This window comes from Triticum aestivum, chromosome 4B (genome assembly GCF_018294505.1).
Source record: "Triticum aestivum cultivar Chinese Spring chromosome 4B, IWGSC CS RefSeq v2.1, whole genome shotgun sequence".
Taxonomy (NCBI): Eukaryota; Viridiplantae; Streptophyta; class Magnoliopsida; order Poales; family Poaceae; genus Triticum; species Triticum aestivum.
Genome location: NC_057804.1, coordinates 655729291 through 655749907, shown reverse-complemented (window position 1 = coordinate 655749907; position 20617 = coordinate 655729291). Strand labels below are relative to the sequence as shown.

Sequence of the window (20617 nt, the reverse complement as noted above, 5' to 3'; positions counted from 1 at the left end):
CAGGATTTCAGCCGGATGGGTTCAGATGAACCCAACGATCTTTCCTGGTCTAGTACACGTACATACGTACATACTGCTATGAACCCAATGAAAAACAAGGGTTGAACCCATTAAGTTTCAACGCCAAGAAAACAGCCTAATAAAAAAAGCCCAAAAGCCCAATAATAAATTGGGTCTGTACCTAGCCTGTTGGTGCCCCTATTTTATTCTTCACCGCAGGTCCGCAGCCGCAGTACACGAACCAAGACTTGTCTTTCCTGTTCGCCTCTCCGTCTATTTCTCCTGTTCGCCCTCGATCGGCCGTCAGACACCGGCAGGTCGGCCGCAGCGCCGGCGCCCGGCGATTGTTGTGCAAAACTCCATATTCGAGGTGCTGAGATCGTATCACCACGTTGCTTCTCTATCATGTGTACCCTAATTTTTTAATTGTTTATACTCCACGTACTGGCTGATCTAGGTTATGAAATTAAAAAAATGGATCGACAGATCCAAATGATGATGCATTTCACGGCCACCCATCAGGCGAGGTGCATCAAATGTTGTCGCTGCAAACAGTCTTTCAAAGCCTTCTATTCAAAGAGAAATTAATTTGGATGAGTTGCCTTATGATTCCGCTAATTGGTAGAGAATTTCATAATACACAAGAAATTCTAAGAAGCGAGACAAGATTAGGTGAAGATATTTAACAGGGAGACCAGTGTTCTCTCAATTTCTAAAGATAGTACTGGTATTATCAGTTGCCGCAACATCTGTCTAAGAGATACTTTTCACTATGAATGTTGTCAAGAAAAAGTTGCGCAATAAAATTGGAGATCAGTTTATGAGCCATAGTCTAATATTCTATTCAGAGAGAGCTAATATGTTTATTGGTGACAGATCGAAAAGGGGCACTCTAAAATGTGAGTGACTCTATATGATTATTTTGTTTTATGTTACTTATTTTAAGCTGGTCGAACTAATTTTTCATTTTTTCCATGTTTTTAGAAGGATGGGAATCTGCACATGAAGCTATTAAGTTACTTGGAGATGGTGAGTGGAACGAGTGCTGCCGCCAGCGCCGAGTGTCGCCTAAGGTGTACACGGCCATGTGCACCTTAGAGAACCTGAACAACTTATACTCATTGGTGGGTGGACTGAATCCCAAGGCGAAGAGATGTGTCTTATCCTTGGTTCCTGTGAGCGGCGGTGCCCTGGGAAGCGCCAGCGTCTCGCCGGTGACAGGGTTACATACCACCGCCGGCGCCTCGGGGCCGCTGCCGTGCACGTAGCAGAGGAGGCCGTTGCAGACGTTGGCGAGGTCATAGCCGCTGGGGATGTCGAAGGAGAACATGGCCTTGCCCAAAGACATGCTGAAGATGCTGGCACCGTCGCTCCGGCCCGGCTCACACGTCGTCAAGACGAACAAGACTTCTGTGTCCGCCGACAAAGCGGTGGCGTAATTGGCGGCGTGGAGATGGCGAAAGGAGGGCTCGCTGACGACACTGCGCCACAGCCTCGAGACGCAGCAGCACCGGGCCACGTCCTTTGTCGGCAGCTTCACTAGGATCTCTTGGAGCATCTCCCTAGGGATCTCCCTGCTGTGGCTGCTGCTCTGAGCCTCAACGCGACGAAGATGGCGACGACGACGTCCCGTCGTCATGGATAGACGAAGATGGTGACGAAGACGACGCCCCATCGTTACAGATAGATGGGCAACAGCAATCCGGCAACATGGAATCGACCAGCTTGTGATCGCAGGGTGTCTATTTTAGAGCACGAGTTGCCGAGTTGGAGTCGAAGCAGGTATCAAGTCGGACTCCTTGTGGGCACACTAATTACTTCCTGATGGTAGTAGTAGTATTTTTAGGATCCGAACCACCTAAATTCCATGCATATGTATTCACCGATTGACACCGTACGTGCCGGACGAGATGGTGCCACAGATCCTCCTCCGGCCCGCCGTCGGACCGCTGCTGCGTCCAATTTAACCGAGCTCCATGGGGAATTATGTGCGTACGTGCGCCTCGCTCGATATGTGGGTGTGTAGGGCCCTGGGAGATGATGTCAATCCCCCACAATAGGATCAGTGTCATATCATTGCTTTCCCGGGCTTACTTTATCACCTGATGGATGCATCAGTGACAACATAGTATTCATTACAGACACATTTGTTGAATTGATAAGAAAATTTCTACCTCTATCGGATATTTCTACCTCTATCGCAGCGATCTCCAAAATCAACACAGACACATTTGTTGAATTGACAAGAAAATTTCTCTCTCAAATTTATTTTAAACACCACCTCATATATTAATTAACCAAAGGACGTGTTACAATCATTCATTACAGAGTTCACCACATAGGGCGGTACAACATTAACAAGAATCCCATCCACTCTGTTATCAAAACTAAACTTGGCTATTAGATGGACCACCTCATTAGCCGAACGTCTAATCTTTGAAACTCTGAAGCTATCCATTAGCTTAGAAATACCCCATGCTTCCTTCTTCAGATCGTGCAGAGCTGGTCTATCATCAAATTCATTTGCAAAAATCACCGCAACAAAAGCACAGCCAGTCTCTAAAATTATTGGAGAATGAAGTGTTATACCTATATTTAGATATATTAAAACTGAGCATCATCCCAGCCCTCTCACGCACTCAACATCTTGACCATTCGTTTTCATGTGCTGGCCGTTCCTGGCCACTGGATCTTCCTGGGATGTTTTTCGCGAGATGGGCCGTCCGAGGGGCAGCTACTCCGGTAGCTTTTTTGGGCCCCTGTGGTTAATTGGGCTCGTATCGCGTTGTTTTGGCCCATTTGCCGTGCTCAACAGTCAACCCCGTCCCCCTTCCTCTCGCTCTCTCGGCCCTCAGGGAACGAGCGATGCTGGCAGCAGAGGTGGCGACGGCGGAGGCGCGCGACGGCTAGGTTGGAGGCCGCCCCACCGGCAGTGCTCAAATCCACCGCGTCAACCCGACAGCACGAAGCCGCCAACCTCATCCTGCTTGAACGGAGCCGCCCACCTCATCACGCTGGCCGCCCCCTTCCGTGCCGTACAGTCGCCGTTGCTCTCCCCACCAGTAAGTTTCTTCTCCCTCGATGCATTATAGGGTTTTGTAACTCAACCAATTGAGGTGCTAAACAATCTGTTTGTCCGGCCGAGGTGCTACAGATAGGGGTAATAAGTTAGGGTTTGTCAGTGTAGAATGATCTATCATTTAACTGAATTCTGGATGTTCCAATTTCCATGGTTCTTCATTTGATTTTCATGGCGCGCAGCTGCAACTGCCATATCCTCCCTTGCAATACTGTTTGGTCATCACAGAGCTCAAGTCATAGGACCATAGCATGCCATGTTGTGGTTGATGCAGATCTGAGATGACACCGAGGCAACGAGATAGCGGGCGGCAGGCCGCTGATGAAGTAAGTAATTGAAACCCAATGAAGGACTCCTGTAATTTTATAGTCCATGTACACATCACGTTGGCAACCTTTTTTTGGAAGAACCACATACAAATGACACCTTTTATGTTCTCGAGGTTTAGTTAATTCAAATAGATGTTGGTACAGAATTTGGAGTTTTGGCCTTGTTTGAACTCATAACCCAAACAGAAGTTAGTTGCTCATTGGCTGGATAGTGTTCTTAGATTTTTTGCTTCTGGACCGAACTCTTTCATGAATGGATACATTGGACATCTAAATGAATTGTACAGTCCCTAGATGAAGTCCATATAATTGTTCAGAATTGTTCTTATCCGATAAATAAACTAAAGAATCAATTTCAGTTGTAATCTTAGGCATATCTATCTCAACTATTGCATGCTAATTTTTTTGTCTGAACCAAATATTCGTCACTACTTATTATGGAGCAAAGTAATGACGACGACAATTTTCACAATTATCTGGAGTTGGAGGCTAAGCCGGTGGACAAAGGTAGTGGAAGACCTGGTCAATGTCGGGGATGTCGGCGGTCCTGTCTCCCTCATCTATTGCATCAGACCGTCTTCTCCTCATTGTCATGATGCTTCAGAACTGTTGTTGGTGAGCTCCTGTGAAATTCCCTCCTAGCTCCCCTACTCTCCTCGAACACTAGGCCTCTACTCATCTGCCCCATTGTACTGGTGGATGAAATCTCAAAGCACTAATTTGGACTTTATTTCATCTTTCTCCGTGGATCAGGCCTCGTGCTGTTTGTGAATCCTCTGACACCAATTATTGGAAGAGATGGAGACAATTCTGTATAGTTTGACCATGATCTGAAGAGGTAAACTTATTAGATAGGCTATTCTGTATGTGAAGACACTAGAACATGAATGCACGTGTTGCCGCGCCCGTCTATCATGTCAATAGAACAATGCAAATATTTGAGTATAGTTGAACGACACGGATATGTGAAAAGGACATGGTTTGGGTTACACTTCTTGTTCAAAGTTAGTTTGTAAAAAAATTAGACAGTATTGCATCAATCATTCCCCATATGTTTGGTGAGCTGACATAACTTCTTAATGTGTAACATCCAAAATAGATTAGGATGGCATCGAATATAAATGGATTAAGCCACACAAATATATATGGTGTAATATTAATGCGGTTATAGTTGGATTGGATTGGATGGAGCTGCTAGAAATACCAGCAAGGAACAGTTAAACAGATGTTAGAATCATCATCAAAAGTAAAATAAATAAATTTTAAGTAGAAGAATCTAGCAAGTAGCAAATACGCTTCAAACTATCTGATTATAGTATAAGAATGTTCCTTTTGCATTTGCAGACCAAGAATGATGGCGTGGCAATCCCAGAACTAAAAGTTTCTCCATCAGCCCTGTTCTTTGCTTCAATTGTGATTCTGGAACTGAAGCTTCATCACCATCATTCTGTCGCTGGTCACATGACTGAATGATTCGATGGGGCAGGGAATTTTCATTTGCATTGAGCGGACACAGAATGTGAACGACATAATTTTCGCTGGCTCAAAGATACAGGGGAGAATGCTAATAGTCTGGTTATATTTTAGATCAGCTTTTTTAGTGAGTTTTTATCATGGTCAGTTATTATAGTAACCAGAAAACACGCGTCGGTCGAGTGAATGGAAAGGCAACAGAAATAGGCTTCTGGAGCAGCAGTCGTTCCACGTCAGGCTGCCTGGCTCAAGCACACAAAGAAGCCCATAAAAATGGTGACCACCTGCTTGGAAGAGATGTTAGTTCTCAATTGTCATGCCCAGGCCTCTCGTACATAGTTTTTTTTGCGGCCAGTCGATGACAGAACAGCCAGATCAGTTTCGATAGCAGCAGCCCTTTTAATTTGGCAGACCGTGACATGCGATGGGACCCTAAAAATGGTGTAACGATACTTGGTACAACGACCAGCCAATCTCGGGCGTCAACGCCGCGATCTGACGGCTGAGGACACAAGTCACTTTGGTAAATTCTGTATGTCAAGACATTGCACAGTTCTGTATGTCAAGACATTGCAGAGCTTTTGTGTAGGGAAGGTGTTTGAAGATGTAAGCGGATTGTTGTCTCACTTCTTGGTGTTTATCTGTTTTGGTTAGTATTTTGGGGGTTAAATTCCAATGTTTATATGCATCTTGTCCGATACTCAGACTCCCCTTTTCATATAACTACATCCCATTTTTATTCCAATTTTTATGTATGCGTCTTGTCTGATTCTCTGAATCCCATTTTTATTCCCCTTTTCATATAACTACATCCTAGCACCAATGAATGCCATCCAAAGTGCATTCCTCTTAGGTTTTGTCCTTTAAAGATTAACTTGAATTGTCCACTTCACTTTCTTAGAAAGGTAATTGAATTTCCATTCTGCTCCATACTCCCAACTTGCAAGATATGGTCCTCCGGTTGGTATGGACATTTGGAAATGTGAGGTGAATAACTTTCCATTTAGATGTTATACTCTTTTACATTGTATACATGATATGTAAGCATATACTTATGTTAAAATAGATATTTTTATTGATTCCTGCCTTCTTGTCTTCAATACTATTTGTAGTTTGTTTGATAGAATTATTTAAGCTGTGCTGGTCAACCCCGGATTTTTTTTAAACATTGAATATTTTTTACATGATATACCTAATAGTTAAGTTATTTGGTCATGAGCTACGTGTTGATGCCTTAATGTTTATTTCTCTTCTCTTAAGAACTGAGCGCCAACATGCTACATGTATATGAAATAAATTTAGTGCTGCTTTTTTTTGACATGTAGAATACTGATTGTTTTCCTTCATCTATTGCAGAACAGAAAAAGAAGCTATCTTTGATAGTTTTATCATATTGCATCAAGATACTTGAATGATGCAGATTCTGATGATGAGACTATACTATCTACTACTACCCATCCCATAAGCATCTTGAAAGCATTTTGATATCAACTGTTGCTAGCTACATATTTCTCATATGATGGTATGCACGAGGGATCGGTCGATGTGTTCATATCCCAAAAACAATTGATGCGGTGGACTGCATTAGATCCTATGTAACAAATTACTACCCCTCCGCAAACTATTATAAGATCTTCTAACTTTCTGAATTGGATGTTTATAAATGTGTTTTAACGGGTTTGTCAACTCATTTCAGTCTATATGTAGTCCATATTAAAATATCAAAAACATCTTATAATAGTGAATCGAGAGAGTATTATAAATGTTGGTTATTTGATTGACTTTAGATTACATGGCAGTGTGCTATTGCCATATTATTATCCTTGCTCTGGTGTGGCCAATCAAGTTGCTGGTCTTTGCGGTGACCAGCCTAAATTTGGAGCATATTGGACCTCCTTCATGGCATCATATATTTACATGATTCCTATAATTACATTGAACCAATAAACGGGCGCAGCAACGCACGCCATCAATGATCTAGTAGTAATATAGAGACAAGCAATGCAAGCTCGGAGTTCCGCTTCCTCCACGCTATTACACCTCCCAATGTATAGTCCCACGAAGAAATCATGACTTTGCCAGCAAAATCCCTAGCCATCACACTCACACTTGCCACGCTAATACTTTTCAAAAAGCTCGTCGACATTAATGTTGATATAACCAGAAGGTGGGGTTTCCAACCCATCTGAACTTCCAAAGTATTTGGATCACTTTTTAGACCACTCATCGTATTTTCCCATTTATTCTTAGAATCATCCAATGGCATTGAATGACATGTGCCAAAGGACGACCAATAATTATCAACAAAATTGGTCGAATTTGTGACTGACTCTGTGCCCTTGCCAAAAAATCAAATCATTTCTCAAGTGCCAGGCTCTCCAAAAAATGAAAATAATTTTGTCCCGCACAGACTGTCCCACTGGACTTAGAAGAACAAGAAACCATTCCGACTCAGTATACCTGAATGCATCCTCCGTAGGTAACTCCCAAATATCTCTCATGGCCATACGCAACGCATGAGCCTTCGGGCAAATAATAAGCGCATGAAACATATTCTCGTCCTCCACTCCACATATCGAGCACGTACTGAGAACCGCTTGGTGGTGCGCCATTCTGTTTACTTGGACAGTCAAACTATTGGTAGCAACCCGCCATGCAAAAATATGGATCTTCTGAGGAACATTGGCCTTCCAGATGATGTCCCAAATTTTCCTCTCCCCCAATGTTGCATCTCTGTATTGCCCCTCGTCTTCTTTTTGTTCCTTTAACGTGAGTGCATGCTTGTACGCGCTTTTAACTGAAAACATCCCCGTCTTCTCAAAGCGCCATGCAACAAAATCACCTTCCCCTGAAGATGGAATACGCAGCTGAAGGGTCTCTTCTGCATCATGTGGGTAAAATAGGTGCCTAACCAAATTCTCGTCCCATCCTTTTGGACCAGTCAGAATCAAATCAGACACCCATTTCATTCTCGTCCTACTCTTCCTTGCCGTAATTTTAAGTCCAGAGTGCCTTGGGAGCCAGTTATCTCTCCAAATATTAATATTAGAGCCATCACGCACTATCCAAATAACTCCCAATTTCAGCAACTCCAATCCATGCATAAGAGCTTGCCAAGGCAGTGAGGCCGACAGAGGAAATACAATGTCGAGGATAAGTCCCTGTGGGTAATATTTTGCCTTGACCGCTTTGGCGCACAGAGAATCAGGGTTGACCACCAACCTCCACGCCTGCTTCGCTAACAGCGCTTGATTAAAAAGTTTGAGATCTCGGAATCCCATCTCTCCCTCAGCTTTAGGACTTGTCAATTGATCCCAAGCCAGTCGATGAGTCTTGCTCTTATCCTCCTCATCACCCCACAAAAAATTCCTTATAATCTGTGATAACTCCTCAGACAATGCAGCCGGAAACTTAAACATACCCATGACATACACTCGGAGGGCATGAAGCACATATTTATTAAATGTTTCCTTTGCTCCACAAGATGCATATTTTTCTAACCAACCTGATAAAATCTTGAGATCTTTTTCTTTTGTTAATTGAAATTACCGGCTTTCATTCTACCTTGAGGCACTGGAAGCCCAAGATATTTGTCCTCAAATCCCTCCGCAGTGATGCAAAGGATTACCATAACGGCCACTTGAATTTCCACACTGCACTTTTTTCCAAACATGATAGAGCACTTATCTGGGCTCAGCACCTGACCAGTTCCCTTCTCATAAGTGGAAATAATATTCTTAATTGTCAAAGCTTGATTAATGGATCCCTTGAAGAATAACAGGTAGTCATCAGCAAACAAAAGATGTGATATTCATGGAGCATGCCTATTGATCTTAAAGTCCATAAGAAATCCTCTACTACACGCATCCAGTAGCACCAAAGATAGAGCCTCAGGCACAAACATAAAGTGCGGTGATAAAGGATCTCCTTGTCTAATACCACATGAAGGGGCGAAAGCTTCCAAAAGTTGAGCATTGAAGCGCACAGAAAATCTTACTGACATAACACAGGCCATAATCCAATTTATCCAACCTGGGGCAAAGCCCAACGCCCTTAGCATACTCTCCAAGAAGTGCCAATCAACCCTATCATAAGCTTTTGCTAAATCCAATTTATATGCACATAATTTCTCTCTCAATTTGATGCAATCCCTTACATTTCAAGCCTAGTTCCAATCCAGTTTAATTTATTGAAACACCAAAGGTACATTATAAATCTTTTTCTCATGTTCTTCTCCATGATTAATTTGCCTCAGCGTGACTAATAATGTGATATAACTATTCTCAAAAAAATGTGCTACTATTACAATCCTTTTGTGACCCACAGAGATGCTCAACCGTTGTTGATGGTGGAGAAACCCGGACACGGCCGAAACGGAATCAGACTACCAATCCTATAAACAGTTGGCAGCCACCTAGAATTGCCCTTTATTTTCTTCTTTCAGCTCGGAGTGAGCCTATTTTTGTACTGAGACTATTTGGACACTTTTTTAATAAATGGATGCATGCATCTTTCTGATGTAGAGGCCGGGACCTTCCTACTTTTTAAAAAAAGATCCTAAATTGCCCTTTGAGGCCCTACATGTCGGGGGCCACCCACCCACTTCCAAAACCAAACACACACAAAAATATAGTAGGCTTGAGTTTCACCGTGGATCTGAAATCTTCCACCTCCTTTTTTGTGAAAAGGATCCCAGCAACATAATGTGTATAGAGCTCCCAACAGTAGCATAAGGCGTGCGGGGATCCCAGCAGGAGAGCCGAACCCTTTCTCTGAGCATGATTGCATGCTGAGGTGCTTTTCCATACATGATTGTATGATGAGGTGACAAATTTGCATGTTAAGATAAATAAGTTAATGGGTGTAATATCTGTGACATCATCATTGTTAGATAGAAATTACATATAAAAAGAAAAAATTGCATGGATCTCTGCGTAAGATCTGACGGATAAAACATTGAGTAAGACATAATTAACTAAGTCTCAGATATTTAGCCGAGCTGATTAATTAATCAATTAAAAGAAAAAGGAAAAAAATACTAAACCAAGAGGTATATAACCAATATTTCAAAGTTTCTGTAGTGTATATATACAAAATCAGCAAATCACATGGTATATTGGCATGCTGTTGAGCAAAACCCACGGCTCAAGAGCTATGTTGATTTACTGATAGCATCATCGTAGTAGACTTAGCATTGCATGCTCAAACTGGTGTTTGTTTTCATCATCATCCTGGGATGGCGACAACTCAAAGGTGAGATGCGAGAGTAATAGAAATCCACCGTTGGAAGTCGACGATGTAGAAGTGCATGCTCTAGCCAATGCAACCAAAAGACCGATCTGATGGAAGAGACTAGGCAGCACATTATACGTCAACACTCTCCCTCACGTGTGGCTCCCTCAGGCATAAACGTGGACCGAAAGTGGGCTGCAATTTAATTGCGCCAGCCGGGTCTTGAACTCAAGACCTCTTGGCTCCGATACCATGTAGAACTGCATGCTCTAGTCAATGCAACCAAAAGACCGATCTGATGGAAGAGACTAGGCAGCACATTATACGTCAACAGACGAGCCTTGTCTCATGCTATACCTGTGCAATACGCCAGCGCAGGCGTAGTACAATATCTCATCGTGGTCTAGCCAGCAGGCCCATGGTCTGTGAAACACAAAGCATGGTCGTCCCTCTACTATGGGGAAGCTGTAGTGCAATTCCCAGTCTGGTTGCTCGTCCTCGTCGCCCTCCGACGGTGACATGACCCAAAAGTGGATGACATTAGTTTCAGGCCGTCTACAGCTGAGGGCATGCGCGGCGAAGCACAGCCGGCCACTGAGCTCAAAGGCACCCATCGGCGGGCTCTCGAAGTGAAAACACTCGTAGTCCGGAAGTGGGTACGTGCGGCACAACTCCGTCGCCACGTCAATCACCAATATTCTTCTGGGAATCTCATTCCAGCCGTAGCCATGCTTCCAGCCATTGGTTACCACGTACAGCTTGCCGTCCATCGACACCAGCGGCGAGATTTTCGTCGGGCGACACGGAGAGAGAAACGAATGATGGCGCCATCCATCGGCATCGCCTAGGGTGTACACGTCCACCTCCACGCGCTGCTCGGAGGAAAGAGAGTGCGTCGATAGCCGGAAGAGCTTGTACTCCTTGGTGGGAGGGCCGAATCCCAAGGCCAACTGGTGCCTGTACGTGCCCTTGGGGGTGACCATTAGCGGAGGCGCCCTGGGGAGCGCCAGGGTCTCGCCGGTGACAGGGTTGCACACCACCACCGGCGCCTCGGGACCGGGGTCATCGCGGCCATAGCGGTGTACGAAGCAGAGGAGGCCGTTACAGATGTTGGCTAGGCTATAGCCGCCGGGGATGGGGACGCAGCACATGGTATTGCCCGACGACGCATCGAAGATGATGGCCTCATCGCTCCGGCCGGCCTGGCACCTCTCAGACACGAGCAAGGTCTTTGAGATCTGGGCCGCGGAGACGACATGACCAGCCATGGAGTGGAGGCTGCGGAAGGAGGGGTTGCTGCCGACCCGGCGCCACAGCTTGGAAACGCAGCAGCACCGTGCGACGTCCTTGGTCGGCAGCTTCAGCAGGATCTCCTGTAGCATATCCATGCTGCTGGTGGCCTCCACGGCAGGACGACGAGATCCCATCGCGTTCGATTTAATATTTCTACCGCCCGAGTTGGATATTAGTAGATCTGACGAGGCAGTCGTTAATTGAGAAATATCTCGATCGAGAAATAACGTACGTGTACGTGTACACCAAGGATTCACTTGCATAAACTTGTACGTGTACAGAGTCGGTGACGTGTTGTTGCGTGCTCATCGCCGTCGCAAGAGATCGCCACCGCCCTCACCAACGTGACAATGGCGCCGTACGTGCCACACAAGGTCATCGTGTCGCACATCCTGCCCCGGATCCCCCTCAGGTCGCTGCTACGGTTCATGTGTGTTTGCAAGGCTAACCGGGTTTAGACTTTAGAGCCGTTGTGTGCCATCATTTCCCGAACATTGTGGACCCGTACGCCGTAATAAGGGGGTGTTTGTTTCCAGGGACTTTTTTGTGTAGGGACTAGAAAAAGTCCCTCTTAGAAACTTTTTTACCAAACGGGAGGGACTTTTTAGGGACTAAACTAGGCATTTGGGACTAAATGAAGAAGACTCTCAAGGAGAGTCTTTTTTGGGAGTTTTTGGGACTTTTCCAACAATGCCCCTCCATGCATTCATTGGCCCGCCACCCCATGGTGTTGTTTGATTGTTATTTTTTTATATACTAGGGGCAACATGGTCATTTAATAACCTCTAGGAAAGCACTAGGGACTTTTTAGTCTCTGGAAACAAACAGGGAGGGACTTTTTAGGGACTAGGGACTTTTTAGTTGGGACTAGAAAAAGTCCTAGGACTTATGAACCAAACAGGGCCTAAGTCCTAGCTTGCAAGCGGGCTCTCCAAGTGGTGCGCGAGGAGGTCAACGCCGTGAGGGTGCATGTGGAGCTCGATAGTTAAGACGGGTACAAAGGTTGAATCAACCACTGGAAATGCTTTCCGCCGTAGGGCCATGAGTGAAGAGATCAAGCCGATGCTTAGTTCATCGCCGAGGTTTAAAGTTTTGTGGGTGCGACGTTCTGCTAATGTTGTTGCATATAAGTTGGCTAAGGTAAGGATCGGTGAAGAACTTTGTGAGGTTTGGTTGGGGGTCCCCAGACTGGGTTCTAGATGTAATTTCGGATGAGGTTTCAAACTTTGAAGTTTAAATAAAGCGGCAACATTAATCCTAAAAAAGACTAGCTTACGTGCAATATGTATTACTACCAATGGCTCTCTCAGTTGCACAAGGGAGGCTACTTTCGAAGCGAAGGTAGGGTCGTAGGGATCAAGAGTGTGGGGGTAAATTACCTCGGGGCGTCCTCACTCTTCCCTTGAATTATGCCCAATGTCGGAGCATCAGTAGCGTTCTGGGAACTTTTTATCATCCTCGAAACAGGCTTTCACTCCGCTTTATATAGAAAGCATCAACCACACAGAGTACATGGCCGAATGATACAAGGGGATCGGGTAGCCCTCAAACAATGCCGATCTTAGGCAAACCTGATCACGCAACACGCACGCGGCTACGCAACCGTAATAGAGTAGAAGAAGAACTGAGAACAACACCCACCATAAGCCCTATAGCACCTAAGTTCCACGACAACGCCCCCAGGAGTGAAAACAGCGCAAGGCCTCGCCGTTGCCGAGTCCCGAAAGACATAGGTTTTCAGCCGGAACCCGGACACGGAGAGGAGCGCCACAACGACGTCTTTAGGAAGATAACGGCGCTTGCGAGCATTGCCGTTGTCGGCGACAAAGCGCGAAGCTTTCGCTTGGCAACTCCACTGTGTCCCTAAGCGAGGTCTCCAGGGCAAGAGTGGTGAGCCCAGAACTCCAGATCCGGGTCGGGGCACCACCATCATCAGGGACAAGAGCGCGCCAGAGCCACCCGCCGCACCACCTCTCACCACCCACACGACCAAGAGAGAATGCCATCACCACCGCTATTGTGCCCGCCAAAGAGCCAACCATACAGACCACCATCCGGGGCCGCCACCCCGGCATCCATGTCCAAGGATCCACTAACCGTCCACGTCATGATGCATCCACCATGATAGGAAGAGTAAAAGGGGTCTCCTTTCACTCCTAGCCCGACATCAACCATGGAGGGGCATCCGGGAACTTCTTATCATAGCTTGCCTTGATGCTTCCAGACATTTAAAATGGCCATGACAAAAAGGAAGATTGGGTTTTGCGGAAGACACGAGAGTCTCGAATGGGTTGGCTTGGTTGTCATGTCCAAACCTAAGTGTCACGCAAGCCCCTCTTGTGTTCACTAAACTCCCTTCGGTGTCCACTTACCCGAGCCATGTCCTTCTCCTTTTATGAATAAGTGTGAATATTTTATATCATACAGGACGATATTCCTCTTTTTTATTGATTGAATTAATTGTTAGATAAAATCGACAAGGCAAAACTAAGTTTTCATAAATAAATAAAACATGTTGTACCAGTTTTAATGGGCGCGGTGATGTGGCACCTCTTTATAGCTCGGCAACATGTTGAACCGCGTGCGCTGTTGGGCCGTCGGCCCAAAACACGGCGTGACGCGGGATGGGCCGCTGCTCCATATATATAGCAGCGCCCCTCCGACAAACCCTAACGCCAGAGTTCGTGATTGGGGATTGGCGGCGGCGTAGGGCGGCGGCCGACTGCAACGACGAGGAGCAGCAGGTCGAGATTTGTCCGCCTTCTCGCTTCCTCTCCGACGGCCTCTCCTCTCTTCCTGGCGGGAGCGCACCACCTGTTCGACCGATGGCCGAACCAGTTCCCTCCGATGCCATCCCCGGAGTCGACACGCACAGGTGCGCTGGTTGAACTCGTCCATAGCATCATCCATCCTACCCTTCAACGGTGGTTGCCGATTCCCCACGGTGGGTAAGATGGCTGATGCTATGAATAACTTCAACCAGATTGTAGTTGTGACATGCCCTCGGCCACCCCAAAAGTTAGCACGCAGAAGCAGGGAGCCAATCCTCTGGCTGAATTTGTCCATAGCATCAGCCATCCTGCAATTCAACTCTGTTGCCTTTTTGCACGACGATGGCTGGTGCTATGGATAAATTCAACTCGATGGTTGTGACATACCCGATTCCATTTAAAGAAGCTTCGTTGAATCAGGCTTCAATCAGGTTGAAGCAGGGAGTCGCTCGTCCAGGTTACCCGGTTAAAATTTTCATATAGAGCATGCCATTAAACTATGACAGACTCTTTTTGCAGAATTGGAAGGATGGTTGTTGCTATGGACGAATTCCACCGGCTGATACATATCCGACCGCCACTTGCAAACAGTTTCCTTTAGTTGCCTGATTCATGGTTATTGTACCCATGCTGACACTGGGTTTAATCTGACTTACTCTAACTTAATATTCTGCTGTCTAGAATAAATATAGTTAAACTCTAAACCTAATTAACTCAGCCACAGGACCAACAGGTTCACTCTATAACATCTGGACAGTACAAAGGTCATCAAGACGGAAAGTAGTCTATTGGATTGAATGAGTAATGTATCTGTTTTCACGTGATTCAAGACTTCCCTGTTGTTTGTACGGTCTCCTACAACATGGTTATGTATGATGTCTTTCATGTTCTGCTTGCTGTGGCGAATTCTGTAGAATTTGTTGCAGAGAACTTGTGGATTTATAAATTTACATACTAAAGCAATCTAAATAACCTTTAGATCCATCTAAGATTTTGATTCCCAGTAAAAGAAAAGCATCGAATTAATAAACTGATAATTTAAGGGTCTCTCCCATCAATGCAAATTATTATTTAGTCCTGAGCAATGTTTTTTTAGCACCCTCTGTTTCTCCTGGGTACTAATCTAAAGCTGGTTGATAAACAAAGGTTGCATCTGGATACTTCCTTCAGATGTAAGGTCATCTTTCTGAAGCTTGGAGCATTTTAAACTCTTATGCATGTTTGGCATTAAAAAGGAGCTTGGCATTCACTCTTATCGGTTTTCAGTGATGGCCTTCTAAACTAGCACAGAAAAGGAACACTATTCTTGTTACTTGCCCGTTATTGTAATTTTGTCAAAAGTTGTCTCAGTTGAACACTTTCATATACCGTATAGTCGATGTTAATTTCTGTTGTTGTTTGTCAAAAGATGTATCTCTAAGAGGTCCATCTTTGTTCCAATCCAAGGGCACAACAGGTACAATTCTCAGTTTCTTCTGTGCATGTTATTTTCTATTGCTGTTTGTTTAATTGCTTTCAATTTTGCATGGAGTAAACAAAATCAGTTAGCAAATATGCCCTACATGTTGTGAAGAGTACCATATATCTTTTTCATACAAATGATTGGCATATACAGCTATTTGCCCGAAAACACTTATACCCCACAAATCGGTGTCTCTTTCTCTTTACTTTCCTGTATTATCTACAGGGTTGACCAAGAATTCAACTAGTAAGCTACCATATGTATGAATAGAGAAGCATCTGCTTACTTTGGCTACCATTTGTATGCTTTGACTTCATTTTCAAAATGATTGATTTCCTTCAGCAGTGGAAGCTTCTCAATGCTGCTAGACATCGGAATGCGTTCTCGGACATGCCTCTAGGATCCTAGTAACGCTTGCTGCTCTTCCATCTTCGGCAACTTAGAGCATCTCCAGCCGCGCCCCCAACAGGCCCCCCCAGGCCACTTTTTCGGCCCCGGCGCCAAAAAACGGCCCAGTCGCGCCCCCAGGACAACGAAAAGCCTCGGTTCGGCCTTTTTTTCCGCCCGGCGGCCGCAGGCCAAACCCGGCGCGCTGGGGGTCGCTTGGGGGCTCCGGCGCAAGGGAAAAGCACGGCTGGCCCACGCCGTCAGGTGAAAAGTCAATATTTTCTTCCCCGACTCGCCTCCCACCCCTCCCGCGCTCTCGGCCGCCACTAGGTATATCCCGGCGCCGCCCTTCACCGCTAGGTAGCCATTTCCCGCCGGAAAAATAGCAGAGGTTCGCCGTGGCAGCCCCTCCGAGACCAGCTGGGCGTTTCCGGCCGCCGTTTTCGGCCGCGGAGGGGTAGTTTAGCGGCGGGTGCACGCCACCGCGTGCAAGGTGTTCGGCGATTTTCCTGCCTCGGCGATGGACTCGGATGACGAGGAAGTGCTTGCCGTGCTGCTGGAGGAGGAAGCCGAAGCTGACGTCCAGGAGGAAGATCATCTCATGGTGCTCGCCGCCCTCGCCCAGCTGCTATGAAAAGCCGCGGCGAGGTGGCTCGGCGCCGGGGCGGGTGAAAGCAAAGAACCGGCATCGTCTCGAAGGCTACTGCATGCTCTAATCCGACTACTTTGCCGATGTTCCACTTCACGGCGACAGAACATTTCGGCGCCGTTATCGGATGAATAGAAAACTTTTCCTCAGGATTGTGAATTCCATCCGGGAGTTCGACAACTACTTCAAATGCAAGATGGATTGCACCGGCAAACTTGGATTCACCTCCATCCAGAAATGCATGACAGTGATGAGGATGCTTGCATACGGAGCTCCCGGTGACTCACAGGACGACTATGGGCACATGGCCGAGTCCACCAGCATAGAGTGTTTCTACAAGTTCTGTCGGGCAGTGGTGGCAGTGTTTGGACCGCAATACTTAAGAACACCCAATGCAGAAGACACTGCTCGGATCCTAGCACAGAATGCTGCAAGAGGATTTCCTGGGATGCTTGGAAGCATCGACTGCATGCATTGGAATTGGAAGAATTGCCCATTTGCTTGGCAGGGGATGTCAAAGGCGCCAATGCGGTTGTAGTGTGGTATTGGAGGCGGTGGCCATAGAGGACCTCTGGATTTGGCACTCCTTCTTTGGTATGCCAGGAACTCACAATGACATCAACGTGCTGCAGTGCTCTCCTGTCTTTGCCAAGCTTGTTGAAGGTCATTCTCCTCCGGTGAACTTCGAGATCAATGGGCGGCACTACAACAAGGGGTACTATCTAGCTGATGGCATCTATCCGAGATGGTCGACATTTGTGAAGACCATCAAAAACCCTGTGCCTGGAGGCAAGAACGCCTGGTTTGCGACGATTCAGGAGGCTTGCAGGAAGGATGTCGAGCGGGCATTTGGTATGCTCCAATCTCGATTTGCTGTTGTCCGGTACCCCGCTCAGACCTGGTCGAAAGATCAAATATGGGAGATCATGACTTGTTGTGTCATCTTACACAACATGATCATTGAGAGCGAGCAGGAAGAGCCAGTGTTTGACACTGAACCATACCACAGGCAGGGTCCTCTTGCCCAAGTTGATCACCAGCTACCGGCAACCTAGACTGCCTACCTCAGTATGTGTCAGGAGATCCGAGACCCACAGGTGCATCATCAACTGCAACAAGATCTGATAGAGCACCTATGGAGGCTCAAGGGCGACACCGGGCGCGACGTGTGATGAAATATGAGTTTTTATTTGTTGAACTATATAATTTGTATTGAACTATTTGTTGTTTTACTATTTTGTTGAAGTATTTGAATTTTATGTGATGAAATATGTGATAAAAAATATTTATGTTGATAATTGAACGCCGGCCATGGCGAACCACGTCGAATATGGGGCTATTCTCGCCCATATGGGCCTTTTTCGCCGAAATGGGGCTTCAAAAGTGGGCCAAAATCGGCGACTGGGGCGAGCTGGGGGCGACGACTGGGCGCAAAATCGTCCCCAGCGCCGAACGAATCGCCGGCAATGACTGGGCGATGCCTACCTCAGTATGCGTCAGGAGATCCGAGACTCAGAGGTGCATCATCAACTGCAGCAAGATCTGATAGAGCACCTATGGAGGCTCAAGGGCGACACCGGGCGCGACGTGTGATGAAATATGAGTTTTTATTTGTTGAACTATATAATTTGTATTGAACTATTTGTTGTTTTACTATTTTATTGAAGTATTTGAATTTTATGTGATGAAATATGTGATAAAAAATATTTATGTTGATAATTGAACGCCGAGCCACGGCGAACCACGCCGAATATAGGCCTATTCTTGCCCATATGGGCCTTTTTTGCTGAAATGGGGCTTCAAAAGTGGGCCAAAATCAACGACTGGGGGCGACGACTAGGCGCAAAATCGTCCTCAGCGCCGAACCAATCGCCGGCTCACCCCAGGGGGCGATTTTTATACGTCCTGGGGGGCCAACGGCTGGGATGCTCTTAGTTCCTGGGCCATGATGTTGCACCCATGTGCTGTGTGCCTTATACTCTAACGGATCCTTTGTGCTGCCGTTTTTGCATTATTAATAAAGTCGGGATTTAGCCTTTTCCATAAAAGAGAAATGAGAAAAGGCTGTATTGTGGTCTGTTTGCCCATAACAGATTGGTTTACCACTTTCTATCTTCCTGACACGTTGGCTTCTTCCCTTCGTCTAGAAGTTGTATACGTGGATCCAACATTACGTCTGAAAGCCTAGTTGGTCAATACTGAAATACGTATTCTTTTTGTTTGGAAAAGTTTGTTCCTCAAATGGATACATCTAGCATTAATTTGGTGCTAGATACATCTATTTGAAGCACATACTTTTTACGACAGAGGGAGTAAAGATTACTGTCTAATTTTCAGTGAAAGGAATGCTACGACCAAAATTGGTAGGCCATGCGAAGAACATTTCATCAAAGCACCAGTGGTCTAGTGGTAGAATAGTACCCTGCCACGGTACAGACCCGGGTTCGATTCCCGGCTGGTGCATTTCTCTGTTTTTTCCTTTTTTTTCTTTGCATTTCCATTTTGGGGCTTGTCACTTTTTTTTGGGCACTTCTGTTGATATACTACATACAGTTTATACCTAAAGTTTCCTGCATTTTGTATGCAAACCGAAGAAACTGTTTGAAGGAGTCGTTGAATTAACGACAAAAAGAACACCCTTTTTAACTTCCCCAACTCACACCTAGCTTTTTTTAGGGGAATGCCAAACTTTATTAATCAAAGGGAATGTCTACAGGTATACAAATAGGAAATAGGGTAATGGGAGAAAACCACATATAGCGACTAAGGCCGAGCGGAAGGGGAGATTTACCAAGATTATGGGCTTCAAAATTCGATGTATACCCTTCAAAAACTATAACACAACTAATTAACTTGAACTTCTTGGATATGAACATCAACTGCCCCCGCGTCTCTCCCGTGTGGGCGACTCGGGAGGCAGCCTGAATCCTAGCCGCCGCCACCACAAATCTATTGTTTCTGTTTGCCGCTATCGGAGGACACTGACGAAGCCATGTGGCCGACGATGCGACAGGGACCTTGCTCGCGGCAGGGGTGGTTCTTGGGTTGTTCCGATGGGTGTACTACTCTAGTACATGTTCTGAAATGAGATTATGTGCTTCAAAATTTGATGTGTACCCTTCAAAAACTATAACACAACTAATTAACTTGAACTTCCTGGATATGAACATCAACTGCCCCCGCGTCGCTCCCGTGTGGGCGACTCGGGAGGCAGCCTGAATCCTAGCCGCCGCCACCAAAAATCTATTGTTCCTGTTTGCCGCTATCGGAAGACACCGACGAAGCCATGTGGCCGACGATGCGACGGGGACCTTGCTCGCTGCAGGGATGGCTCTTGGGTTGTTCCGATGGGTGTACTACTCTAGTACAAATTTCTGGAATGAATCAATTGCTACCTAGAGGCTAGCTTTTCACTTCAGTTCATCGAGCTAGCAGAAGCTTCATAATCCTCTTCACCACGGAATCTGACACCCAAAAAAATTGGATCGGTGCGACTCGAGCGGCGGCTCCACGGGGAAACCCACAGTGGGCACACGGGGAGACCCTTAATCACCGTTTTCACAACTTGAATGTGGGAAGGAACGATGGTGGGTGTGTGATACGGAGCTAGGGATGAATACTTACATTTGATCTCCATTGGCATCTTTGTTCAAACCAGGGGCACAACAGGTACAATTTTCATTTCCTTCTATGCATGCATGCTATTTTCTATTGCTTTTTGTTCAACTGCTTTCCATTTTTACGGAGTAAACTAGATCCGGTTAGCACATATGTACCTATATATGTTGTGAAAATTTTTATGCATCGTTTTCATACAAATTATTGGCATATACCCGGGTCTAGTGGTAGAATAATACCCTACCACAGTACAGACCCGGGTTCGATTTCCGGCTAGTGCACTCTTTTATTTATACTTATATTTAAAATATTTTTGTCCAAACA

At 45.8% G+C, this 20617-nt stretch overlaps 2 long non-coding RNA genes and 1 other non-coding gene across 3 annotated transcripts; all 3 read left to right on the top strand.

Annotated features, from left to right (window-relative positions):
* Nucleotides 1-2878: 2878 nt before the first annotated feature.
* On the top strand, nt 2879-4018 carry LOC123089680 (uncharacterized). Its single transcript, XR_006442347.1, has 3 exons — nt 2879-3062; nt 3262-3405; nt 3857-4018. It is a non-coding gene; the product is annotated as an uncharacterized lncRNA (long non-coding RNA).
* A 155-nt stretch (nt 4019-4173) lies between these two features.
* Nucleotides 4174-4994, top strand: LOC123089678 (uncharacterized). The gene is made up of 2 exons (XR_006442346.1): nt 4174-4246; nt 4753-4994. It is a non-coding gene; the product is annotated as an uncharacterized lncRNA (long non-coding RNA).
* Nucleotides 4995-19067: 14073 nt separating this feature from the next.
* Nucleotides 19068-19138, top strand: TRNAG-GCC (transfer RNA glycine (anticodon GCC)). The gene has a single exon. It is a non-coding gene; the product is annotated as a tRNA-Gly (tRNA).
* The last annotated feature ends 1479 nt before the right edge of the window (nt 19139-20617 follow it).